The sequence below is a fragment of the Rhinoderma darwinii genome, assembly GCF_050947455.1.
Source record: "Rhinoderma darwinii isolate aRhiDar2 chromosome 5 unlocalized genomic scaffold, aRhiDar2.hap1 SUPER_5_unloc_39, whole genome shotgun sequence".
NCBI lineage: Eukaryota > Metazoa > Chordata > Amphibia > Anura > Rhinodermatidae > Rhinoderma > Rhinoderma darwinii.
The window spans coordinates 860688-886560 of NW_027461797.1; the positions used below are offsets into that span (position 1 = coordinate 860688).

The 25873-nt window shown below is 47.6% G+C and overlaps 18 non-coding genes across 18 annotated transcripts; all 18 read right to left on the bottom strand.

Annotated features, from left to right (window-relative positions):
* Positions 1-560: 560 nt before the first annotated feature.
* Positions 561-751, bottom strand: LOC142692684 (U2 spliceosomal RNA). Its single transcript, XR_012861106.1, has one exon. It is a non-coding gene; the product is annotated as a U2 spliceosomal RNA (small nuclear RNA).
* A 1292-nt stretch (positions 752-2043) lies between these two features.
* LOC142692685 (U2 spliceosomal RNA) lies at positions 2044-2234 on the bottom strand. The gene has a single exon (XR_012861107.1). It is a non-coding gene; the product is annotated as a U2 spliceosomal RNA (small nuclear RNA).
* Positions 2235-3526: 1292 nt separating this feature from the next.
* On the bottom strand, positions 3527-3717 carry LOC142691983 (U2 spliceosomal RNA). Its single transcript, XR_012860483.1, has one exon. It is a non-coding gene; the product is annotated as a U2 spliceosomal RNA (small nuclear RNA).
* A 1292-nt stretch (positions 3718-5009) lies between these two features.
* LOC142692687 (U2 spliceosomal RNA) lies at positions 5010-5200 on the bottom strand. The gene has a single exon (XR_012861108.1). It is a non-coding gene; the product is annotated as a U2 spliceosomal RNA (small nuclear RNA).
* Positions 5201-6480: 1280 nt separating this feature from the next.
* Positions 6481-6671, bottom strand: LOC142692688 (U2 spliceosomal RNA). Its single transcript, XR_012861109.1, has one exon. It is a non-coding gene; the product is annotated as a U2 spliceosomal RNA (small nuclear RNA).
* Positions 6672-7967: 1296 nt separating this feature from the next.
* Positions 7968-8158, bottom strand: LOC142692689 (U2 spliceosomal RNA). Its single transcript, XR_012861110.1, has one exon. It is a non-coding gene; the product is annotated as a U2 spliceosomal RNA (small nuclear RNA).
* A 1280-nt stretch (positions 8159-9438) lies between these two features.
* LOC142692690 (U2 spliceosomal RNA) lies at positions 9439-9629 on the bottom strand. The gene has a single exon (XR_012861111.1). It is a non-coding gene; the product is annotated as a U2 spliceosomal RNA (small nuclear RNA).
* Positions 9630-10909: 1280 nt separating this feature from the next.
* LOC142692691 (U2 spliceosomal RNA) lies at positions 10910-11100 on the bottom strand. Its single transcript, XR_012861112.1, has one exon. It is a non-coding gene; the product is annotated as a U2 spliceosomal RNA (small nuclear RNA).
* A 1292-nt stretch (positions 11101-12392) lies between these two features.
* Positions 12393-12583, bottom strand: LOC142692692 (U2 spliceosomal RNA). The gene has a single exon (XR_012861113.1). It is a non-coding gene; the product is annotated as a U2 spliceosomal RNA (small nuclear RNA).
* A 1284-nt stretch (positions 12584-13867) lies between these two features.
* On the bottom strand, positions 13868-14058 carry LOC142692693 (U2 spliceosomal RNA). The gene has a single exon (XR_012861114.1). It is a non-coding gene; the product is annotated as a U2 spliceosomal RNA (small nuclear RNA).
* Positions 14059-15362: 1304 nt separating this feature from the next.
* On the bottom strand, positions 15363-15553 carry LOC142692695 (U2 spliceosomal RNA). The gene has a single exon (XR_012861116.1). It is a non-coding gene; the product is annotated as a U2 spliceosomal RNA (small nuclear RNA).
* Positions 15554-16817: 1264 nt separating this feature from the next.
* Positions 16818-17008, bottom strand: LOC142692696 (U2 spliceosomal RNA). Its single transcript, XR_012861117.1, has one exon. It is a non-coding gene; the product is annotated as a U2 spliceosomal RNA (small nuclear RNA).
* A 1296-nt stretch (positions 17009-18304) lies between these two features.
* LOC142692698 (U2 spliceosomal RNA) lies at positions 18305-18495 on the bottom strand. Its single transcript, XR_012861118.1, has one exon. It is a non-coding gene; the product is annotated as a U2 spliceosomal RNA (small nuclear RNA).
* Positions 18496-19763: 1268 nt separating this feature from the next.
* Positions 19764-19954, bottom strand: LOC142692699 (U2 spliceosomal RNA). Its single transcript, XR_012861119.1, has one exon. It is a non-coding gene; the product is annotated as a U2 spliceosomal RNA (small nuclear RNA).
* Positions 19955-21239: 1285 nt separating this feature from the next.
* Positions 21240-21430, bottom strand: LOC142692700 (U2 spliceosomal RNA). The gene has a single exon (XR_012861120.1). It is a non-coding gene; the product is annotated as a U2 spliceosomal RNA (small nuclear RNA).
* Positions 21431-22718: 1288 nt separating this feature from the next.
* LOC142691852 (U2 spliceosomal RNA) lies at positions 22719-22909 on the bottom strand. The gene has a single exon (XR_012860365.1). It is a non-coding gene; the product is annotated as a U2 spliceosomal RNA (small nuclear RNA).
* Positions 22910-24204: 1295 nt separating this feature from the next.
* LOC142691853 (U2 spliceosomal RNA) lies at positions 24205-24395 on the bottom strand. Its single transcript, XR_012860366.1, has one exon. It is a non-coding gene; the product is annotated as a U2 spliceosomal RNA (small nuclear RNA).
* A 1280-nt stretch (positions 24396-25675) lies between these two features.
* On the bottom strand, positions 25676-25866 carry LOC142691854 (U2 spliceosomal RNA). The gene has a single exon (XR_012860367.1). It is a non-coding gene; the product is annotated as a U2 spliceosomal RNA (small nuclear RNA).
* Between the last annotated feature and the right edge of the window lie 7 nt (positions 25867-25873).

The window sequence follows — 25873 nt, forward strand, 5'->3', positions numbered from 1 at the left end:
TAGGCAAGCAAGGCTTTGTTGCAACTGCAATTCTTACTTCTTCTTGAAATGTAGGGACGACAGTACATTCCATCACATCCATCTAGTGTACACAGGTAGGTCCATTGTGGCGGGCAGGCGAGCGGGCGGGCTGCTTTATTGGCTGTTTGCTGTTCCCCTACTCCACTCCACTATTTGACTGTTGTGCTGCATCAATCAATCAATCAATCAATCAATCAATCAATCAATCAATCAATCAATCAATCAATCAATCAATCAATCAGTGGCTGGCTCAGGTGCAGCTCTTTAACTTACCTAAAAGGGAGGGCGGAGAGAAGACAAGGAAGGTGAATGAGGTGTTCCAATGTGAAATGCCGGAAACACAGAAACACAGACGACACACAACAAGAGGTGGCAATCTATTCATTAATTGCATTTAATCAATGAGCTCATTATCACTCATGCATTGTCCAACAGGTGTTGAAATAATGGGATTAAAAGGGGAGATCCCTTCAGAAAGACAGAAACAATAGCAAAGACAAAAAACACTTTTGGAATCTGCTTTTAGTCAACACATAAGGAAAGGGTGCACCGGTCCTGGAAATACTGCAATACCAGGTCAATGCGTGGAGTGGACAGAGCAAGCTCTATTTCCATCTCCCTGTTCTAAAAATCCATTTAATATATGGTCCCCAGATAGGGGACGTATCAGATATTAAACTGATAAGAACAGATACTACACTTGATCTTAGCCAAAAGGCCGAGAAGCGATAACCCGAACGGGCCGCGCGTTGCCCGAGCCTGCCCGATACTGCTGTTCAGCCCTTGCAGCGATTCAGCCTACTTCTAGGCAATTCCATGGGGCCCTGCAGGCTCACACACTCACAGCTACACGGGAGGTGAATAAAGGCCGGAGAGGAAGCCAGACAGGATTTGCTTCTTTTGCTTGCACCACAATGCAGTGCTGAAAGAGGAGGAATCTACATAAAAACGCCTTCCTGGCAACGCCCAAATGCCCTGCTGCCATGCAGATAAACACTGGCAGCGGCAGCAAGTGCATGCCCACAGCCACCCCTTGTTCCTTCACACCTTGTATCAGCTGTAATCCAGTCCAGTCCAGTGCTGCCTGCTGAGCAGCACTGACCAACACTGCCTGGGCCCAGGCTTTTATCTCTGAGGCCCCATTATGATGTCAGAAAGCTGGCTCTGGAATCCTGAGGGCTCCACTATGACACGTGCAAAGTTCCGTCTGAACTTTATATAAGACGGTGAGGCTCAGTCAGTCACTCAGTGTTGCCTGAGAGGGCAACACTGCAACAGCCGGCCGCCAGGCTGTCTTTTTTTTGCACAGCTAGTTGCCTCCAGGAGGCCACAAGAGGGAGACAAGGGACTGCAAAATGGAAAATAGGCATCCACCAACTTTACAGACAACTTCTCCTTGCTCCTACAACCTCCATCCTTGCACAGTTTGTTATTCTTCTAGGTAACATAGTAACAAATCCAAATTGCTGCTCTCTTTGTAGGCAAGCAAGGCTTTGTTGCAACTGCAATTCTTACTTCTTCTTGAAATGTAGGGACGACAGTACATTCCATCACATCCATCTAGTGTACACAGGTAGGTCCATTGTGGCGGGCAGGCGAGCGGGCGGGCTGCTTTATTGGCTGTTTGCTGTTCCCCTACTCCACTCCACTATTTGACTGTTGTGCTGCATCAATCAATCAATCAATCAATCAATCAATCAATCAATCAGTGGCTGGCTCAGGTGCAGCTCTTTAACTTACCTAAAAGGGAGGGCGGAGAGAAGACAAGGAAGGTGAATGAGGTGTTCCAATGTGAAATGCCTCCAATGTGAAATGCCGGAAACACAGAAACACAGACGACACACAACAAGAGGTGGCAATCTATTCATTAATTGCATTTAATCAATGAGCTCATTATCACTCATGCATTGTCCAACAGGTGTTGAAATAATGGGATTAAAAGGGGAGATCCCTTCAGAAAGACAGAAACAATAGCAAAGACAAAAAACACTTTTGGAATCTGCTTTTAGTCAACACATAAGGAAAGGGTGCACCGGTCCTGGAAATACTGCAATACCAGGTCAATGCGTGGAGTGGACAGAGCAAGCTCTATTTCCATCTCCCTGTTCTAAAAATCCATTTAATATATGGTCCCCAGATAGGGGACGTATCAGATATTAAACTGATAAGAACAGATACTACACTTGATCTTAGCCAAAAGGCCGAGAAGCGATAACCCGAACGGGCCGCGCGTTGCCCGAGCCTGCCCGATACTGCTGTTCAGCCCTTGCAGCGATTCAGCCTACTTCTAGGCAATTCCATGGGGCCCTGCAGGCTCACACACTCACAGCTACACGGGAGGTGAATAAAGGCCGGAGAGGAAGCCAGACAGGATTTGCTTCTTTTGCTTGCACCACAATGCAGTGCTGAAAGAGGAGGAATCTACATAAAAACGCCTTCCTGGCAACGCCCAAATGCCCTGCTGCCATGCAGATAAACACTGGCAGCGGCAGCAAGTGCATGCCCACAGCCACCCCTTGTTCCTTCACACCTTGTATCAGCTGTAATCCAGTCCAGTCCAGTGCTGCCTGCTGAGCAGCACTGACCAACACTGCCTGGGCCCAGGCTTTTATCTCTGAGGCCCCATTATGATGTCAGAAAGCTGGCTCTGGAATCCTGAGGGCTCCACTATGACACGTGCAAAGTTCCGTCTGAACTTTATATAAGACGGTGAGGCTCAGTCAGTCACTCAGTGTTGCCTGAGAGGGCAACACTGCAACAGCCGGCCGCCAGGCTGTCTTTTTTTTGCACAGCTAGTTGCCTCCAGGAGGCCACAAGAGGGAGACAAGGGACTGCAAAATGGAAAATAGGCATCCACCAACTTTACAGACAACTTCTCCTTGCTCCTACAACCTCCATCCTTGCACAGTTTGTTATTCTTCTAGGTAACATAGTAACAAATCCAAATTGCTGCTCTCTTTGTAGGCAAGCAAGGCTTTGTTGCAACTGCAATTCTTACTTCTTCTTGAAATGTAGGGACGACAGTACATTCCATCACATCCATCTAGTGTACACAGGTAGGTCCATTGTGGCGGGCAGGCGAGCGGGCGGGCTGCTTTATTGGCTGTTTGCTGTTCCCCTACTCCACTCCACTATTTGACTGTTGTGCTGCATCAATCAATCAATCAATCAATCAATCAATCAATCAATCAATCAATCAATCAATCAGTGGCTGGCTCAGGTGCAGCTCTTTAACTTACCTAAAAGGGAGGGCGGAGAGAAGACAAGGAAGGTGAATGAGGTGTTCCAATGTGAAATGCCGGAAACACAGAAACACAGACGACACACAACAAGAGGTGGCAATCTATTCATTAATTGCATTTAATCAATGAGCTCATTATCACTCATGCATTGTCCAACAGGTGTTGAAATAATGGGATTAAAAGGGGAGATCCCTTCAGAAAGACAGAAACAATAGCAAAGACAAAAAACACTTTTGGAATCTGCTTTTAGTCAACACATAAGGAAAGGGTGCACCGGTCCTGGAAATACTGCAATACCAGGTCAATGCGTGGAGTGGACAGAGCAAGCTCTATTTCCATCTCCCTGTTCTAAAAATCCATTTAATATATGGTCCCCAGATAGGGGACGTATCAGATATTAAACTGATAAGAACAGATACTACACTTGATCTTAGCCAAAAGGCCGAGAAGTGATAACCCGAACGGGCCGCGCGTTGCCCGAGCCTGCCCGATACTGCTGTTCAGCCCTTGCAGCGATTCAGCCTACTTCTAGGCAATTCCATGGGGCCCTGCAGGCTCACACACTCACAGCTACACGGGAGGTGAATAAAGGCCGGAGAGGAAGCCAGACAGGATTTGCTTCTTTTGCTTGCACCACAATGCAGTGCTGAAAGAGGAGGAATCTACATAAAAACGCCTTCCTGGCAACGCCCAAATGCCCTGCTGCCATGCAGATAAACACTGGCAGCGGCAGCAAGTGCATGCCCACAGCCACCCCTTGTTCCTTCACACCTTGTATCAGCTGTAATCCAGTCCAGTCCAGTGCTGCCTGCTGAGCAGCACTGACCAACACTGCCTGGGCCCAGGCTTTTATCTCTGAGGCCCCATTATGATGTCAGAAAGCTGGCTCTGGAATCCTGAGGGCTCCACTATGACACGTGCAAAGTTCCGTCTGAACTTTATATAAGACGGTGAGGCTCAGTCAGTCACTCAGTGTTGCCTGAGAGGGCAACACTGCAACAGCCGGCCGCCAGGCTGTCTTTTTTTTGCACAGCTAGTTGCCTCCAGGAGGCCACAAGAGGGAGACAAGGGACTGCAAAATGGAAAATAGGCATCCACCAACTTTACAGACAACTTCTCCTTGCTCCTACAACCTCCATCCTTGCACAGTTTGTTATTCTTCTAGGTAACATAGTAACAAATCCAAATTGCTGCTCTCTTTGTAGGCAAGCAAGGCTTTGTTGCAACTGCAATTCTTACTTCTTCTTGAAATGTAGGGACGACAGTACATTCCATCACATCCATCTAGTGTACACAGGTAGGTCCATTGTGGCGGGCAGGCGAGCGGGCGGGCTGCTTTATTGGCTGTTTGCTGTTCCCCTACTCCACTCCACTATTTGACTGTTGTGCTGAATCAATCAATCAATCAATCAATCAATCAATCAATCAATCAATCAATCAATCAATCAGTGGCTGGCTCAGGTGCAGCTCTTTAACTTACCTAAAAGGGAGGGCGGAGAGAAGACAAGGAAGGTGAATGAGGTGTTCCAATGTGAAATGCCGGAAACACAGAAACACAGACGACACACAACAAGAGGTGGCAATCTATTCATTAATTGCATTTAATCAATGAGCTCATTATCACTCATGCATTGTCCAACAGGTGTTGAAATAATGGGATTAAAAGGGGAGATTCCTTCAGAAAGACAGAAACAATAGCAAAGACAAAAAACACTTTTGGAATCTGCTTTTAGTCAACACATAAGGAAAGGGTGCACCGGTCCTGGAAATACTGCAATACCAGGTCAATGCGTGGAGTGGACAGAGCAAGCTCTATTTCCATCTCCCTGTTCTAAAAATCCATTTAATATATGGTCCCCAGATAGGGGACGTATCAGATATTAAACTGATAAGAACAGATACTACACTTGATCTTAGCCAAAAGGCCGAGAAGCGATAACCCGAACGGGCCGCGCGTTGCCCGAGCCTGCCCGATACTGCTGTTCAGCCCTTGCAGCGATTCAGCCTACTTCTAGGCAATTCCATGGGGCCCTGCAGGCTCACACACTCACAGCTACACGGGAGGTGAATAAAGGCCGGAGAGGAAGCCAGACAGGATTTGCTTCTTTTGCTTGCACCACAATGCAGTGCTGAAAGAGGAGGAATCTACATAAAAACGCCTTCCTGGCAACGCCCAAATGCCCTGCTGCCATGCAGATAAACACTGGCAGCGGCAGCAAGTGCATGCCCACAGCCACCCCTTGTTCCTTCACACCTTGTATCAGCTGTAATCCAGTCCAGTCCAGTGCTGCCTGCTGAGCAGCACTGACCAACACTGCCTGGGCCCAGGCTTTTATCTCTGAGGCCCCATTATGATGTCAGAAAGCTGGCTCTGGAATCCTGAGGGCTCCACTATGACACGTGCAAAGTTCCGTCTGAACTTTATATAAGACGGTGAGGCTCAGTCAGTCACTCAGTGTTGCCTGAGAGGGCAACACTGCAACAGCCGGCCGCCAGGCTGTCTTTTTTTTGCACAGCTAGTTGCCTCCAGGAGGCCACAAGAGGGAGACAAGGGACTGCAAAATGGAAAATAGGCATCCACCAACTTTACAGACAACTTCTCCTTGCTCCTACAACCTCCATCCTTGCACAGTTTGTTATTCTTCTAGGTAACATAGTAACAAATCCAAATTGCTGCTCTCTTTGTAGGCAAGCAAGGCTTTGTTGCAACTGCAATTCTTACTTCTTCTTGAAATGTAGGGACGACAGTACATTCCATCACATCCATCTAGTGTACACAGGTAGGTCCATTGTGGCGGGCAGGCGAGCGGGCGGGCTGCTTTATTGGCTGTTTGCTGTTCCCCTACTCCACTCCACTATTTGACTGTTGTGCTGCATCAATCAATCAATCAATCAATCAATCAATCAATCAATCAATCAGTGGCTGGCTCAGGTGCAGCTCTTTAACTTACCTAAAAGGGAGGGCGGAGAGAAGACAAGGAAGGTGAATGAGGTGTTCCAATGTGAAATGCCGGAAACACAGAAACACAGACGACACACAACAAGAGGTGGCAATCTATTCATTAATTGCATTTAATCAATGAGCTCATTATCACTCATGCATTGTCCAACAGGTGTTGAAATAATGGGATTAAAAGGGGAGATCCCTTCAGAAAGACAGAAACAATAGCAAAGACAAAAAACACTTTTGGAATCTGCTTTTAGTCAACACATAAGGAAAGGGTGCACCGGTCCTGGAAATACTGCAATACCAGGTCAATGCGTGGAGTGGACAGAGCAAGCTCTATTTCCATCTCCCTGTTCTAAAAATCCATTTAATATATGGTCCCCAGATAGGGGACGTATCAGATATTAAACTGATAAGAACAGATACTACACTTGATCTTAGCCAAAAGGCCGAGAAGCGATAACCCGAACGGGCCGCGCGTTGCCCGAGCCTGCCCGATACTGCTGTTCAGCCCTTGCAGCGATTCAGCCTACTTCTAGGCAATTCCATGGGGCCCTGCAGGCTCACACACTCACAGCTACACGGGAGGTGAATAAAGGCCGGAGAGGAAGCCAGACAGGATTTGCTTCTTTTGCTTGCACCACAATGCAGTGCTGAAAGAGGAGGAATCTACATAAAAACGCCTTCCTGGCAACGCCCAAATGCCCTGCTGCCATGCAGATAAACACTGGCAGCGGCAGCAAGTGCATGCCCACAGCCACCCCTTGTTCCTTCACACCTTGTATCAGCTGTAATCCAGTCCAGTCCAGTGCTGCCTGCTGAGCAGCACTGACCAACACTGCCTGGGCCCAGGCTTTTATCTCTGAGGCCCCATTATGATGTCAGAAAGCTGGCTCTGGAATCCTGAGGGCTCCACTATGACACGTGCAAAGTTCCGTCTGAACTTTATATAAGACGGTGAGGCTCAGTCAGTCACTCAGTGTTGCCTGAGAGGGCAACACTGCAACAGCCGGCCGCCAGGCTGTCTTTTTTTTGCACAGCTAGTTGCCTCCAGGAGGCCACAAGAGGGAGACAAGGGACTGCAAAATGGAAAATAGGCATCCACCAACTTTACAGACAACTTCTCCTTGCTCCTACAACCTCCATCCTTGCACAGTTTGTTATTCTTCTAGGTAACATAGTAACAAATCCAAATTGCTGCTCTCTTTGTAGGCAAGCAAGGCTTTGTTGCAACTGCAATTCTTACTTCTTCTTGAAATGTAGGGACGACAGTACATTCCATCACATCCATCTAGTGTACACAGGTAGGTCCATTGTGGCGGGCAGGCGAGCGGGCGGGCTGCTTTATTGGCTGTTTGCTGTTCCCCTACTCCACTCCACTATTTGACTGTTGTGCTGCATCAATCAATCAATCAATCAATCAATCAATCAATCAATCAATCAATCAATCAATCAATCAGTGGCTGGCTCAGGTGCAGCTCTTTAACTTACCTAAAAGGGAGGGCGGAGAGAAGACAAGGAAGGTGAATGAGGTGTTCCAATGTGAAATGCCGGAAACACAGAAACACAGACGACACACAACAAGAGGTGGCAATCTATTCATTAATTGCATTTAATCAATGAGCTCATTATCACTCATGCATTGTCCAACAGGTGTTGAAATAATGGGATTAAAAGGGGAGATCCCTTCAGAAAGACAGAAACAATAGCAAAGACAAAAAACACTTTTGGAATCTGCTTTTAGTCAACACATAAGGAAAGGGTGCACCGGTCCTGGAAATACTGCAATACCAGGTCAATGCGTGGAGTGGACAGAGCAAGCTCTATTTCCATCTCCCTGTTCTAAAAATCCATTTAATATATGGTCCCCAGATAGGGGACGTATCAGATATTAAACTGATAAGAACAGATACTACACTTGATCTTAGCCAAAAGGCCGAGAAGCGATAACCCGAACGGGCCGCGCGTTGCCCGAGCCTGCCCGATACTGCTGTTCAGCCCTTGCAGCGATTCAGCCTACTTCTAGGCAATTCCATGGGGCCCTGCAGGCTCACACACTCACAGCTACACGGGAGGTGAATAAAGGCCGGAGAGGAAGCCAGACAGGATTTGCTTCTTTTGCTTGCACCACAATGCAGTGCTGAAAGAGGAGGAATCTACATAAAAACGCCTTCCTGGCAACGCCCAAATGCCCTGCTGCCATGCAGATAAACACTGGCAGCGGCAGCAAGTGCATGCCCACAGCCACCCCTTGTTCCTTCACACCTTGTATCAGCTGTAATCCAGTCCAGTCCAGTGCTGCCTGCTGAGCAGCACTGACCAACACTGCCTGGGCCCAGGCTTTTATCTCTGAGGCCCCATTATGATGTCAGAAAGCTGGCTCTGGAATCCTGAGGGCTCCACTATGACACGTGCAAAGTTCCGTCTGAACTTTATATAAGACGGTGAGGCTCAGTCAGTCACTCAGTGTTGCCTGAGAGGGCAACACTGCAACAGCCGGCCGCCAGGCTGTCTTTTTTTTGCACAGCTAGTTGCCTCCAGGAGGCCACAAGAGGGAGACAAGGGACTGCAAAATGGAAAATAGGCATCCACCAACTTTACAGACAACTTCTCCTTGCTCCTACAACCTCCATCCTTGCACAGTTTGTTATTCTTCTAGGTAACATAGTAACAAATCCAAATTGCTGCTCTCTTTGTAGGCAAGCAAGGCTTTGTTGCAACTGCAATTCTTACTTCTTCTTGAAATGTAGGGACGACAGTACATTCCATCACATCCATCTAGTGTACACAGGTAGGTCCATTGTGGCGGGCAGGCGAGCGGGCGGGCTGCTTTATTGGCTGTTTGCTGTTCCCCTACTCCACTCCACTATTTGACTGTTGTGCTGCATCAATCAATCAATCAATCAATCAATCAATCAATCAATCAATCAGTGGCTGGCTCAGGTGCAGCTCTTTAACTTACCTAAAAGGGAGGGCGGAGAGAAGACAAGGAAGGTGAATGAGGTGTTCCAATGTGAAATGCCGGAAACACAGAAACACAGACGACACACAACAAGAGGTGGCAATCTATTCATTAATTGCATTTAATCAATGAGCTCATTATCACTCATGCATTGTCCAACAGGTGTTGAAATAATGGGATTAAAAGGGGAGATCCCTTCAGAAAGACAGAAACAATAGCAAAGACAAAAAACACTTTTGGAATCTGCTTTTAGTCAACACATAAGGAAAGGGTGCACCGGTCCTGGAAATACTGCAATACCAGGTCAATGCGTGGAGTGGACAGAGCAAGCTCTATTTCCATCTCCCTGTTCTAAAAATCCATTTAATATATGGTCCCCAGATAGGGGACGTATCAGATATTAAACTGATAAGAACAGATACTACACTTGATCTTAGCCAAAAGGCCGAGAAGCGATAACCCGAACGGGCCGCGCGTTGCCCGAGCCTGCCCGATACTGCTGTTCAGCCCTTGCAGCGATTCAGCCTACTTCTAGGCAATTCCATGGGGCCCTGCAGGCTCACACACTCACAGCTACACGGGAGGTGAATAAAGGCCGGAGAGGAAGCCAGACAGGATTTGCTTCTTTTGCTTGCACCACAATGCAGTGCTGAAAGAGGAGGAATCTACATAAAAACGCCTTCCTGGCAACGCCCAAATGCCCTGCTGCCATGCAGATAAACACTGGCAGCGGCAGCAAGTGCATGCCCACAGCCACCCCTTGTTCCTTCACACCTTGTATCAGCTGTAATCCAGTCCAGTCCAGTGCTGCCTGCTGAGCAGCACTGACCAACACTGCCTGGGCCCAGGCTTTTATCTCTGAGGCCCCATTATGATGTCAGAAAGCTGGCTCTGGAATCCTGAGGGCTCCACTATGACACGTGCAAAGTTCCGTCTGAACTTTATATAAGACGGTGAGGCTCAGTCAGTCACTCAGTGTTGCCTGAGAGGGCAACACTGCAACAGCCGGCCGCCAGGCTGTCTTTTTTTTGCACAGCTAGTTGCCTCCAGGAGGCCACAAGAGGGAGACAAGGGACTGCAAAATGGAAAATAGGCATCCACCAACTTTACAGACAACTTCTCCTTGCTCCTACAACCTCCATCCTTGCACAGTTTGTTATTCTTCTAGGTAACATAGTAACAAATCCAAATTGCTGCTCTCTTTGTAGGCAAGCAAGGCTTTGTTGCAACTGCAATTCTTACTTCTTCTTGAAATGTAGGGACGACAGTACATTCCATCACATCCATCTAGTGTACACAGGTAGGTCCATTGTGGCGGGCAGGCGAGCGGGCGGGCTGCATTATTGGCTGTTTGCTGTTCCCCTACTCCACTCCACTATTTGACTGTTGTGCTGCATCAATCAATCAATCAATCAATCAATCAATCAATCAATCAATCAGTGGCTGGCTCAGGTGCAGCTCTTTAACTTACCTAAAAGGGAGGGCGGAGAGAAGACAAGGAAGGTGAATGAGGTGTTCCAATGTGAAATGCCGGAAACACAGAAACACAGACGACACACAACAAGAGGTGGCAATCTATTCATTAATTGCATTTAATCAATGAGCTCATTATCACTCATGCATTGTCCAACAGGTGTTGAAATAATGGGATTAAAAGGGGAGATCCCTTCAGAAAGACAGAAACAATAGCAAAGACAAAAAACACTTTTGGAATCTGCTTTTAGTCAACACATAAGGAAAGGGTGCACCGGTCCTGGAAATACTGCAATACCAGGTCAATGCGTGGAGTGGACAGAGCAAGCTCTATTTCCATCTCCCTGTTCTAAAAATCCATTTAATATATGGTCCCCAGATAGGGGACGTATCAGATATTAAACTGATAAGAACAGATACTACACTTGATCTTAGCCAAAAGGCCGAGAAGCGATAACCCGAACGGGCCGCGCGTTGCCCGAGCCTGCCCGATACTGCTGTTCAGCCCTTGCAGCGATTCAGCCTACTTCTAGGCAATTCCATGGGGCCCTGCAGGCTCACACACTCACAGCTACACGGGAGGTGAATAAAGGCCGGAGAGGAAGCCAGACAGGATTTGCTTCTTTTGCTTGCACCACAATGCAGTGCTGAAAGAGGAGGAATCTACATAAAAACGCCTTCCTGGCAACGCCCAAATGCCCTGCTGCCATGCAGATAAACACTGGCAGCGGCAGCAAGTGCATGCCCACAGCCACCCCTTGTTCCTTCACACCTTGTATCAGCTGTAATCCAGTCCAGTCCAGTGCTGCCTGCTGAGCAGCACTGACCAACACTGCCTGGGCCCAGGCTTTTATCTCTGAGGCCCCATTATGATGTCAGAAAGCTGGCTCTGGAATCCTGAGGGCTCCACTATGACACGTGCAAAGTTCCGTCTGAACTTTATATAAGACGGTGAGGCTCAGTCAGTCACTCAGTGTTGCCTGAGAGGGCAACACTGCAACAGCCGGCCGCCAGGCTGTCTTTTTTTTGCACAGCTAGTTGCCTCCAGGAGGCCACAAGAGGGAGACAAGGGACTGCAAAATGGAAAATAGGCATCCACCAACTTTACAGACAACTTCTCCTTGCTCCTACAACCTCCATCCTTGCACAGTTTGTTATTCTTCTAGGTAACATAGTAACAAATCCAAATTGCTGCTCTCTTTGTAGGCAAGCAAGGCTTTGTTGCAACTGCAATTCTTACTTCTTCTTGAAATGTAGGGACGACAGTACATTCCATCACATCCATCTAGTGTATACAGGTAGGTCCATTGTGGCGGGCAGGCGAGCGGGCGGGCTGCTTTATTGGCTGTTTGCTGTTCCCCTACTCCACTCCACTATTTGACTGTTGTGCTGCATCAATCAATCAATCAATCAATCAATCAATCAATCAATCAATCAATCAATCAATCAGTGGCTGGCTCAGGTGCAGCTCTTTAACTTACCTAAAAGGGAGGGCGGAGAGAAGACAAGGAAGGTGAATGAGGTGTTCCAATGTGAAATGCCGGAAACACAGAAACACAGACGACACACAACAAGAGGTGGCAATCTATTCATTAATTGCATTTAATCAATGAGCTCATTATCACTCATGCATTGTCCAACAGGTGTTGAAATAATGGGATTAAAAGGGGAGATCCCTTCAGAAAGACAGAAACAATAGCAAAGACAAAAAACACTTTTGGAATCTGCTTTTAGTCAACACATAAGGAAAGGGTGCACCGGTCCTGGAAATACTGCAATACCAGGTCAATGCGTGGAGTGGACAGAGCAAGCTCTATTTCCATCTCCCTGTTCTAAAAATCCATTTAATATATGGTCCCCAGATAGGGGACGTATCAGATATTAAACTGATAAGAACAGATACTACACTTGATCTTAGCCAAAAGGCCGAGAAGCGATAACCCGAACGGGCCGCGCGTTGCCCGAGCCTGCCCGATACTGCTGTTCAGCCCTTGCAGCGATTCAGCCTACTTCTAGGCAATTCCATGGGGCCCTGCAGGCTCACACACTCACAGCTACACGGGAGGTGAATAAAGGCCGGAGAGGAAGCCAGACAGGATTTGCTTCTTTTGCTTGCACCACAATGCAGTGCTGAAAGAGGAGGAATCTACATAAAAACGCCTTCCTGGCAACGCCCAAATGCCCTGCTGCCATGCAGATAAACACTGGCAGCGGCAGCAAGTGCATGCCCACAGCCACCCCTTGTTCCTTCACACCTTGTATCAGCTGTAATCCAGTCCAGTCCAGTGCTGCCTGCTGAGCAGCACTGACCAACACTGCCTGGGCCCAGGCTTTTATCTCTGAGGCCCCATTATGATGTCAGAAAGCTGGCTCTGGAATCCTGAGGGCTCCACTATGACACGTGCAAAGTTCCGTCTGAACTTTATATAAGACGGTGAGGCTCAGTCAGTCACTCAGTGTTGCCTGAGAGGGCAACACTGCAACAGCCGGCCGCCAGGCTGTCTTTTTTTTGCACAGCTAGTTGCCTCCAGGAGGCCACAAGAGGGAGACAAGGGACTGCAAAATGGAAAATAGGCATCCACCAACTTTACAGACAACTTCTCCTTGCTCCTACAACCTCCATCCTTGCACAGTTTGTTATTCTTCTAGGTAACATAGTAACAAATCCAAATTGCTGCTCTCTTTGTAGGCAAGCAAGGCTTTGTTGCAACTGCAATTCTTACTTCTTCTTGAAATGTAGGGACGACAGTACATTCCATCACATCCATCTAGTGTACACAGGTAGGTCCATTGTGGCGGGCAGGCGAGCGGGCGGGCTGCTTTATTGGCTGTTTGCTGTTCCCCTACTCCACTCCACTATTTGACTGTTGTGCTGCATCAATCAATCAATCAATCAATCAATCAATCAATCAATCAATCAATCAGTGGCTGGCTCAGGTGCAGCTCTTTAACTTACCTAAAAGGGAGGGCGGAGAGAAGACAAGGAAGGTGAATGAGGTGTTCCAATGTGAAATGCCGGAAACACAGAAACACAGACGACACACAACAAGAGGTGGCAATCTATTCATTAATTGCATTTAATCAATGAGCTCATTATCACTCATGCATTGTCCAACAGGTGTTGAAATAATGGGATTAAAAGGGGAGATCCCTTCAGAAAGACAGAAACAATAGCAAAGACAAAAAACACTTTTGGAATCTGCTTTTAGTCAACACATAAGGAAAGGGTGCACCGGTCCTGGAAATACTGCAATACCAGGTCAATGCGTGGAGTGGACAGAGCAAGCTCTATTTCCATCTCCCTGTTCTAAAAATCCATTTAATATATGGTCCCCAGATAGGGGACGTATCAGATATTAAACTGATAAGAACAGATACTACACTTGATCTTAGCCAAAAGGCCGAGAAGCGATAACCCGAACGGGCCGCGCGTTGCCCGAGCCTGCCCGATACTGCTGTTCAGCCCTTGCAGCGATTCAGCCTACTTCTAGGCAATTCCATGGGGCCCTGCAGGCTCACACACTCACAGCTACACGGGAGGTGAATAAAGGCCGGAGAGGAAGCCAGACAGGATTTGCTTCTTTTGCTTGCACCACAATGCAGTGCTGAAAGAGGAGGAATCTACATAAAAACGCCTTCCTGGCAACGCCCAAATGCCCTGCTGCCATGCAGATAAACACTGGCAGCGGCAGCAAGTGCATGCCCACAGCCACCCCTTGTTCCTTCACACCTTGTATCAGCTGTAATCCAGTCCAGTCCAGTGCTGCCTGCTGAGCAGCACTGACCAACACTGCCTGGGCCCAGGCTTTTATCTCTGAGGCCCCATTATGATGTCAGAAAGCTGGCTCTGGAATCCTGAGGGCTCCACTATGACACGTGCAAAGTTCCGTCTGAACTTTATATAAGACGGTGAGGCTCAGTCAGTCACTCAGTGTTGCCTGAGAGGGCAACACTGCAACAGCCGGCCGCCAGGCTGTCTTTTTTTTGCACAGCTAGTTGCCTCCAGGAGGCCACAAGAGGGAGACAAGGGACTGCAAAATGGAAAATAGGCATCCACCAACTTTACAGACAACTTCTCCTTGCTCCTACAACCTCCATCCTTGCACAGTTTGTTATTCTTCTAGGTAACATAGTAACAAATCCAAATTGCTGCTCTCTTTGTAGGCAAGCAAGGCTTTGTTGCAACTGCAATTCTTACTTCTTCTTGAAATGTAGGGACGACAGTACATTCCATCACATCCATCTAGTGTACACAGGTAGGTCCATTGTGGCGGGCAGGCGAGCGGGCGGGCTGCTTTATTGGCTGTTTGCTGTTCCCCTACTCCACTCCACTATTTGACTGTTGTGCTGCATCAATCAATCAATCAATCAATCAATCAATCAATCAATCAATCAATCAATCAATCAATCAATCAATCAGTGGCTGGCTCAGGTGCAGCTCTTTAACTTACCTAAAAGGGAGGGCGGAGAGAAGACAAGGAAGGTGAATGAGGTGTTCCAATGTGAAATGCCGGAAACACAGAAACACAGACGACACACAACAAGAGGTGGCAATCTATTCATTAATTGCATTTAATCAATGAGCTCATTATCACTCATGCATTGTCCAACAGGTGTTGAAATAATGGGATTAAAAGGGGAGATCCCTTCAGAAAGACAGAAACAATAGCAAAGACAAAAAACACTTTTGGAATCTGCTTTTAGTCAACACATAAGGAAAGGGTGCACCGGTCCTGGAAATACTGCAATACCAGGTCAATGCGTGGAGTGGACAGAGCAAGCTCTATTTCCATCTCCCTGTTCTAAAAATCCATTTAATATATGGTCCCCAGATAGGGGACGTATCAGATATTAAACTGATAAGAACAGATACTACACTTGATCTTAGCCAAAAGGCCGAGAAGCGATAACCCGAAAGGGCCGCGCGTTGCCCGAGCCTGCCCGATACTGCTGTTCAGCCCTTGCAGCGATTCACCCTACTTCTAGGCAATTCCATGGGGCCCTGCAGGCTCACACACTCACAGCTACACGGGAGGTGAATAAAGGCCGGAGAGGAAGCCAGACAGGATTTGCTTCTTTTGCTTGCACCACAATGCAGTGCTGAAAGAGGAGGAATCTACATAAAAACGCCTTCCTGGCAACGCCCAAATGCCCTGCTGCCATGCAGATAAACACTGGCAGCGGCAGCAAGTGCATGCCCACAGCCACCCCTTGTTCCTTCACACCTTGTATCAGCTGTAATCCAGTCCAGTCCAGTGCTGCCTGCTGAGCAGCACTGACCAACACTGCCTGGGCCCAGGCTTTTATCTCTGAGGCCCCATTATGATGTCAGAAAGCTGGCTCTGGAATCCTGAGGGCTCCACTATGACACGTGCAAAGTTCCGTCTGAACTTTATATAAGACGGTGAGGCTCAGTCAGTCACTCAGTGTTGCCTGAGAGGGCAACACTGCAACAGCCGGCCGCCAGGCTGTCTTTTTTTTGCACAGCTAGTTGCCTCCAGGAGGCCACAAGAGGGAGACAAGGGACTGCAAAATGGAAAATAGGCATCCACCAACTTTACAGACAACTTCTCCTTGCTCCTACAACCTCCATCCTTGCACAGTTTGTTATTCTTCTAGGTAACATAGTAACAAATCCAAATTGCTGCTCTCTTTGTAGGCAAGCAAGGCTTTGTTGCAACTGCAATTCTTACTTCTTCTTGAAATGTAGGGACGACAGTACATTCCATCACATCCATCTAGTGTACACAGGTAGGTCCATTGTGGCGGGCAGGCGAGCGGGCGGGCTGCTTTATTGGCTGTTTGCTGTTCCCCTACTCCACTCCACTATTTGACTGTTGTGCTGCATCAATCAATCAATCAATCAATCAATCAGTGGCTGGCTCAGGTGCAGCTCTTTAACTTACCTAAAAGGGAGGGCGGAGAGAAGACAAGGAAGGTGAATGAGGTGTTCCAATGTGAAATGCCGGAAACACAGAAACACAGACGACACACAACAAGAGGTGGCAATCTATTCATTAATTGCATTTAATCAATGAGCTCATTATCACTCATGCATTGTCCAACAGGTGTTGAAATAATGGGATTAAAAGGGGAGATCCCTTCAGAAAGACAGAAACAATAGCAAAGACAAAAAACACTTTTGGAATCTGCTTTTAGTCAACACATAAGGAAAGGGTGCACCGGTCCTGGAAATACTGCAATACCAGGTCAATGCGTGGAGTGGACAGAGCAAGCTCTATTTCCATCTCCCTGTTCTAAAAATCCATTTAATATATGGTCCCCAGATAGGGGACGTATCAGATATTAAACTGATAAGAACAGATACTACACTTGATCTTAGCCAAAAGGCCGAGAAGCGATAACCCGAACGGGCCGCGCGTTGCCCGAGCCTGCCCGATACTGCTGTTCAGCCCTTGCAGCGATTCAGCCTACTTCTAGGCAATTCCATGGGGCCCTGCAGGCTCACACACTCACAGCTACACGGGAGGTGAATAAAGGCCGGAGAGGAAGCCAGACAGGATTTGCTTCTTTTGCTTGCACCACAATGCAGTGCTGAAAGAGGAGGAATCTACATAAAAACGCCTTCCTGGCAACGCCCAAATGCCCTGCTGCCATGCAGATAAACACTGGCAGCGGCAGCAAGTGCATGCCCACAGCCACCCCTTGTTCCTTCACACCTTGTATCAGCTGTAATCCAGTCCAGTCCAGTGCTGCCTGCTGAGCAGCACTGACCAACACTGCCTGGGCCCAGGCTTTTATCTCTGAGGCCCCATTATGATGTCAGAAAGCTGGCTCTGGAATCCTGAGGGCTCCACTATGACACGTGCAAAGTTCCGTCTGAACTTTATATAAGACGGTGAGGCTCAGTCAGTCACTCAGTGTTGCCTGAGAGGGCAACACTGCAACAGCCGGCCGCCAGGCTGTCTTTTTTTTGCACAGCTAGTTGCCTCCAGGAGGCCACAAGAGGGAGACAAGGGACTGCAAAATGGAAAATAGGCATCCACCAACTTTACAGACAACTTCTCCTTGCTCCTACAACCTCCATCCTTGCACAGTTTGTTATTCTTCTAGGTAACATAGTAACAAATCCAAATTGCTGCTCTCTTTGTAGGCAAGCAAGGCTTTGTTGCAACTGCAATTCTTACTTCTTCTTGAAATGTAGGGACGACAGTACATTCCATCACATCCATCTAGTGTACACAGGTAGGTCCATTGTGGCGGGCAGGCGAGCGGGCGGGCTGCTTTATTGGCTGTTTGCTGTTCCCCTACTCCACTCCACTATTTGACTGTTGTGCTGCATCAATCAATCAATCAATCAATCAATCAATCAATCAATCAATCAATCAATCAATCAATCAGTGGCTGGCTCAGGTGCAGCTCTTTAACTTACCTAAAAGGGAGGGCGGAGAGAAGACAAGGAAGGTGAATGAGGTGTTCCAATGTGAAATGCCGGAAACACAGAAACACAGACGACACACAACAAGAGGTGGCAATCTATTCATTAATTGCATTTAATCAATGAGCTCATTATCACTCATGCATTGTCCAACAGGTGTTGAAATAATGGGATTAAAAGGGGAGATCCCTTCAGAAAGACAGAAACAATAGCAAAGACAAAAAACACTTTTGGAATCTGCTTTTAGTCAACACATAAGGAAAGGGTGCACCGGTCCTGGAAATACTGCAATACCAGGTCAATGCGTGGAGTGGACAGAGCAAGCTCTATTTCCATCTCCCTGTTCTAAAAATCCATTTAATATATGGTCCCCAGATAGGGGACGTATCAGATATTAAACTGATAAGAACAGATACTACACTTGATCTTAGCCAAAAGGCCGAGAAGCGATAACCCGAACGGGCCGCGCGTTGCCCGAGCCTGCCCGATACTGCTGTTCAGCCCTTGCAGCGATTCAGCCTACTTCTAGGCAATTCCATGGGGCCCTGCAGGCTCACACACTCACAGCTACACGGGAGGTGAATAAAGGCCGGAGAGGAAGCCAGACAGGATTTGCTTCTTTTGCTTGCACCACAATGCAGTGCTGAAAGAGGAGGAATCTACATAAAAACGCCTTCCTGGCAACGCCCAAATGCCCTGCTGCCATGCAGATAAACACTGGCAGCGGCAGCAAGTGCATGCCCACAGCCACCGCTTGTTCCTTCACACCTTGTATCAGCTGTAATCCAGTCCAGTCCAGTGCTGCCTGCTGAGCAGCACTGACCAACACTGCCTGGGCCCAGGCTTTTATCTCTGAGGCCCCATTATGATGTCAGAAAGCTGGCTCTGGAATCCTGAGGGCTCCACTATGACACGTGCAAAGTTCCGTCTGAACTTTATATAAGACGGTGAGGCTCAGTCAGTCACTCAGTGTTGCCTGAGAGGGCAACACTGCAACAGCCGGCCGCCAGGCTGTCTTTTTTTTGCACAGCTAGTTGCCTCCAGGAGGCCACAAGAGGGAGACAAGGGACTGCAAAATGGAAAATAGGCATCCACCAACTTTACAGACAACTTCTCCTTGCTCCTACAACCTCCATCCTTGCACAGTTTGTTATTCTTCTAGGTAACATAGTAACAAATCCAAATTGCTGCTCTCTTTGTAGGCAAGCAAGGCTTTGTTGCAACTGCAATTCTTACTTCTTCTTGAAATGTAGGGACGACAGTACATTCCATCACATCCATCTAGTGTACACAGGTAGGTCCATTGTGGCGGGCAGGCGAGCGGGCGGGCTGCTTTATTGGCTGTTTGCTGTTCCCCTACTCCACTCCACTATTTGACTGTTGTGCTGCATCAATCAATCAATCAATCAATCAATCAATCAGTGGCTGGCTCAGGTGCAGCTCTTTAACTTACCTAAAAGGGAGGGCGGAGAGAAGACAAGGAAGGTGAATGAGGTGTTCCAATGTGAAATGCCGGAAACACAGAAACACAGACGACACACAACAAGAGGTGGCAATCTATTCATTAATTGCATTTAATCAATGAGCTCATTATCACTAATGCATTGTCCAACAGGTGTTGAAATAATGGGATTAAAAGGGGAGATCCCTTCAGAAAGACAGAAACAATAGCAAAGACAAAAAACACTTTTGGAATCTGCTTTTAGTCAACACATAAGGAAAGGGTGCACCGGTCCTGGAAATACTGCAATACCAGGTCAATGCGTGGAGTGGACAGAGCAAGCTCTATTTCCATCTCCCTGTTCTAAAAATCCATTTAATATATGGTCCCCAGATAGGGGACGTATCAGATATTAAACTGATAAGAACAGATACTACACTTGATCTTAGCCAAAAGGCCGAGAAGCGATAACCCGAACGGGCCGCGCGTTGCCCGAGCCTGCCCGATACTGCTGTTCAGCCCTTGCAGCGATTCAGCCTACTTCTAGGCAATTCCATGGGGCCCTGCAGGCTCACACACTCACAGCTACACGGGAGGTGAATAAAGGCCGGAGAGGAAGCCAGACAGGATTTGCTTCTTTTGCTTGCACCACAATGCAGTGCTGAAAGAGGAGGAATCTACATAAAAACGCCTTCCTGGCAACGCCCAAATGCCCTGCTGCCATGCAGATAAACACTGGCAGCGGCAGCAAGTGCATGCCCACAGCCACCCATTGTTCCTTCACACCTTGTATCAGCTGTAATCCAGTCCAGTCCAGTGCTGCCTGCTGAGCAGCACTGACCAACACTGCCTGGGCCCAGGCCTTTATCTCTGAGGCCCCATTATGATGTCAGAAAGCTGGCTCTGGAATCCTGAGGGCTCCACTATGACACGTGCAAAGTTCCGTCTGAACTTTATATAAGACGGTGAGGCTCAGTCAGTCACTCAGTGTTGCCTGAGAGGGCAACACTGCAACAGCCGGCCGCCAGGCTGTCTTTTTTTTTGCACAGCTAGTTGCCTCCAGGAGGCCACAAGAGGGAGACAAGGGACTGCAAAATGGAAAATAGGCATCCACCAACTTTACAGACAACTTCTCCTTGCTCCTACAACCTCCATCCTTGCACAGTTTGTTATTCTTCTAGGTAACATAGTAACAAATCCAAATTGCTGCTCTCTTTGTAGGCAAGCAAGGCTTTGTTGCAACTGCAATTCTTACTTCTTCTTGAAATGTAGGGACGACAGTACATTCCATCACATCCATCTAGTGTACACAGGTAGGTCCATTGTGGCGGGCAGGCGAGCGGGCGGGCTGCTTTATTGGCTGTTTGCTGTTCCCCTACTCCACTCCACTATTTGACTGTTGTGCTGCATCAATCAATCAATCAATCAATCAATCAATCAATCAATCAATCAATCAGTGGCTGGCTCAGGTGCAGCTCTTTAACTTACCTAAAAGGGAGGGCGGAGAGAAGACAAGGAAGGTGAATGAGGTGTTCCAATGTGAAATGCCGGAAACACAGAAACACAGACGACACACAACAAGAGGTGGCAATCTATTCATTAATTGCATTTAATCAATGAGCTCATTATCACTCATGCATTGTCCAACAGGTGTTGAAATAATGGGATTAAAAGGGGAGATCCCTTCAGAAAGACAGAAACAATAGCAAAGACAAAAAACACTTTTGGAATCTGCTTTTAGTCAACACATAAGGAAAGGGTGCACCGGTCCTGGAAATACTGCAATACCAGGTCAATGCGTGGAGTGGACAGAGCAAGCTCTATTTCCATCTCCCTGTTCTAAAAATCCATTTAATATATGGTCCCCAGATAGGGGACGTATCAGATATTAAACTGATAAGAACAGATACTACACTTGATCTTAGCCAAAAGGCCGAGAAGCGATAACCCGAACGGGCCGCGCGTTGCCCGAGCCTGCCCGATACTGCTGTTCAGCCCTTGCAGCGATTCAGCCTACTTCTAGGCAATTCCATGGGGCCCTGCAGGCTCACACACTCACAGCTACACGGGAGGTGAATAAAGGCCGGAGAGGAAGCCAGACAGGATTTGCTTCTTTTGCTTGCACCACAATGCAGTGCTGAAAGAGGAGGAATCTACATAAAAACGCCTTCCTGGCAACGCCCAAATGCCCTGCTGCCATGCAGATAAACACTGGCAGCGGCAGCAAGTGCATGCCCACAGCCACCCCTTGTTCCTTCACACCTTGTATCAGCTGTAATCCAGTCCAGTCCAGTGCTGCCTGCTGAGCAGCACTGACCAACACTGCCTGGGCCCAGGCTTTTATCTCTGAGGCCCCATTATGATGTCAGAAAGCTGGCTCTGGAATCCTGAGGGCTCCACTATGACACGTGCAAAGTTCCGTCTGAACTTTATATAAGACGGTGAGGCTCAGTCAGTCACTCAGTGTTGCCTGAGAGGGCAACACTGCAACAGCCGGCCGCCAGGCTGTCTTTTTTTTGCACAGCTAGTTGCCTCCAGGAGGCCACAAGAGGGAGACAAGGGACTGCAAAATGGAAAATAGGCATCCACCAACTTTACAGACAACTTCTCCTTGCTCCTACAACCTCCATCCTTGCACAGTTTGTTATTCTTCTAGGTAACATAGTAACAAATCCAAATTGCTGCTCTCTTTGTAGGCAAGCAAGGCTTTGTTGCAACTGCAATTCTTACTTCTTCTTGAAATGTAGGGACGACAGTACATTCCATCACATCCATCTAGTGTACACAGGTAGGTCCATTGTGGCGGGCAGGCGAGCGGGCGGGCTGCTTTATTGGCTGTTTGCTGTTCCCCTACTCCACTCCACTATTTGACTGTTGTGCTGCATCAATCAATCAATCAATCAATCAATCAATCAATCAATCAATCAATCAATCAGTGGCTGGCTCAGGTGCAGCTCTTTAACTTACCTAAAAGGGAGGGCGGAGAGAAGACAAGGAAGGTGAATGAGGTGTTCCAATGTGAAATGCCGGAAACACAGAAACACAGACGACACACAACAAGAGGTGGCAATCTATTCATTAATTGCATTTAATCAATGAGCTCATTATCACTCATGCATTGTCCAACAGGTGTTGAAATAATGGGATTAAAAGGGGAGATCCCTTCAGAAAGACAGAAACAATAGCAAAGACAAAAAACACTTTTGGAATCTGCTTTTAGTCAACACATAAGGAAAGGGTGCACCGGTCCTGGAAATACTGCAATACCAGGTCAATGCGTGGAGTGGACAGAGCAAGCTCTATTTCCATCTCCCTGTTCTAAAAATCCATTTAATATATGGTCCCCAGATAGGGGACGTATCAGATATTAAACTGATAAGAACAGATACTACACTTGATCTTAGCCAAAAGGCCGAGAAGCGATAACCCGAACGGGCCGCGCGTTGCCCGAGCCTGCCCGATACTGCTGTTCAGCCCTTGCAGCGATTCAGCCTACTTCTAGGCAATTCCATGGGGCCCTGCAGGCTCACACACTCACAGCTACACGGGAGGTGAATAAAGGCCGGAGAGGAAGCCAGACAGGATTTGCTTCTTTTGCTTGCACCACAATGCAGTGCTGAAAGAGGAGGAATCTACATAAAAACGCCTTCCTGGCAACGCCCAAATGCCCTGCTGCCATGCAGATAAACACTGGCAGCGGCAGCAAGTGCATGCCCACAGCCACCCCTTGTTCCTTCACACCTTGTATCAGCTGTAATCCAGTCCAGTGCTGCCTGCTGAGCAGCACTGACCAACACTGCCTGGGCCCAGGCTTTTATCTCTGAGGCCCCATTATGATGTCAGAAAGCTGGCTCTGGAATCCTGAGGGCTCCACTATGACACGTGCAAAGTTCCGTCTGAACTTTATATAAGACGGTGAGGCTCAGTCAGTCACTCAGTGTTGCCTGAGAGGGCATCACTGCAACAGCCGGCCGCCAGGCTGTCTTTTTTTTGCACAGCTAGTTGCCTCCAGGAGGCCACAAGAGGGAGACAAGGGACTGCAAAATGGAAAATAGGCATCCACCAACTTTACAGACAACTTCTCCTTGCTCCTACAACCTCCATCCTTGCACAGTTTGTTATTCTTCTAGGTAACATAGTAACAAATCCAAATTGCTGCTCTCTTTGTAGGCAAGCAAGGCTTTGTTGCAACTGCAATTCTTACTTCTTCTTGAAATGTAGGGACGACAGTACATTCCATCACATCCATCTAGTGTACACAGGTAGGTCCATTGTGGCGGGCAGGCGAGCGGGCGGGCTGCTTTATTGGCTGTTTGCTGTTCCCCTACTCCACTCCACTATTTGACTGTTGTGCTGCATCAATCAATCAATCAATCAATCAATCAATCAATCAATCAATCAATCAATCAATCAATCAATCAGTGGCTGGCTCAGGTGCAGCTCTTTAACTTACCTAAAAGGGAGGGCGGAGAGAAGACAAGGAAGGTGAATGAGGTGTTCCAATGTGAAATGCCGGAAACACAGAAACACAGACGACACACAACAAGAGGTGGCAATCTATTCATTAATTGCATTTAATCAATGAGCTCATTATCACTCATGCATTGTCCAACAGGTGTTGAAATAATGGGATTAAAAGGGGAGATCCCTTCAGAAAGACAGAAACAATAGCAAAGACAAAAAACACTTTTGGAATCTGCTTTTAGTCAACACATAAGGAAAGGGTGCACCGGTCCTGGAAATACTGCAATACCAGGTCAATGCGTGGAGTGGACAGAGCAAGCTCTATTTCCATCTCCCTGTTCTAAAAATCCATTTAATATATGGTCCCCAGATAGGGGACGTATCAGATATTAAACTGATAAGAACAGATACTACACTTGATCTTAGCCAAAAGGCCGAGAAGCGATAACCCGAACGGGCCGCGCGTTGCCCGAGCCTGCCCGATACTGCTGTTCAGCCCTTGCAGCGATTCAGCCTACTTCTAGGCAATTCCATGGGGCCCTGCAGGCTCACACACTCACAGCTACACGGGAGGTGAATAAAGGCCGGAGAGGAAGCCAGACAGGATTTGCTTCTTTTGCTTGCACCACAATGCAGTGCTGAAAGAGGAGGAATCTACATAAAAACGCCTTCCTGGCAACGCCCAAATGCCCTGCTGCCATGCAGATAAACACTGGCAGCGGCAGCAAGTGCATGCCCACAGCCACCCCTTGTTCCTTCACACCTTGTATCAGCTGTAATCCAGTCCAGTCCAGTGCTGCCTGCTGAGCAGCACTGACCAACACTGCCTGGGCCCAGGCTTTTATCTCTGAGGCCCCATTATGATGTCAGAAAGCTGGCTCTGGAATCGTGAGGGCTCCACTATGACACGTGCAAAGTTCCGTCTGAACTTTATATAAGACGGTGAGGCTCAGTCAGTCACTCAGTGTTGCCTGAGAGGGCAACACTGCAACAGCCGGCCGCCAGGCTGTCTTTTTTTTGCACAGCTAGTTGCCTCCAGGAGGCCACAAGAGGGAGACAAGGGACTGCAAAATGGAAAATAGGCATCCACCAACTTTACAGACAACTTCTCTTTGCTCCTACAACCTCAATCCTTGCACAGTTTGTTATTCTTCTAGGTAACATAGTAACAAATCCAAATTGCTGCTCTCTTTGTAGGCAAGCAAGGCTTTGTTGCAACTGCAATTCTTACTTCTTCTTGAAATGTAGGGACAACAGTACATTCCATCACATCCATCTAGTGTACACAGGTAGGTCCATTGTGGCGGGCAGGCGAGCGGGCGGGCTGCTTTATTGGCTGTTTGCTGTTCCCCTACTCCACTCCACTATTTGACTGTTGTGCTGCATCAATCAATCAATCAATCAATCAATCAATCAATCAATCAATCAGTGGCTGGCTCAGGTGCAGCTCTTTAACTTACCTAAAAGGGAGGGCGGAGAGAAGACAAGGAAGGTGAATGAGGTGTTCCAATGTGAAATGCCGGAAACACAGAAACACAGACGACACACAACAAGAGGTGGCAATCTATTCATTAATTGCATTTAATCAATGAGCTCATTATCACTCATGCATTGTCCAACAGGTGTTGAAATAATGGGATTAAAAGGGGAGATCCCTTCAGAAAGACAGAAACAATAGCAAAGACAAAAAACACTTTTGGAATCTGCTTTTAGTCAACACATAAGGAAAGGGTGCACCGGTCCTGGAAATACTGCAATACCAGGTCAATGCGTGGAGTGGACAGAGCAAGCTCTATTTCCATCTCCCTGTTCTAAAAATCCATTTAATATATGGTCCCCAGATAGGGGACGTATCAGATATTAAACTGATAAGAACAGATACTACACTTGATCTTAGCCAAAAGGCCGAGAAGCGATAACCCGA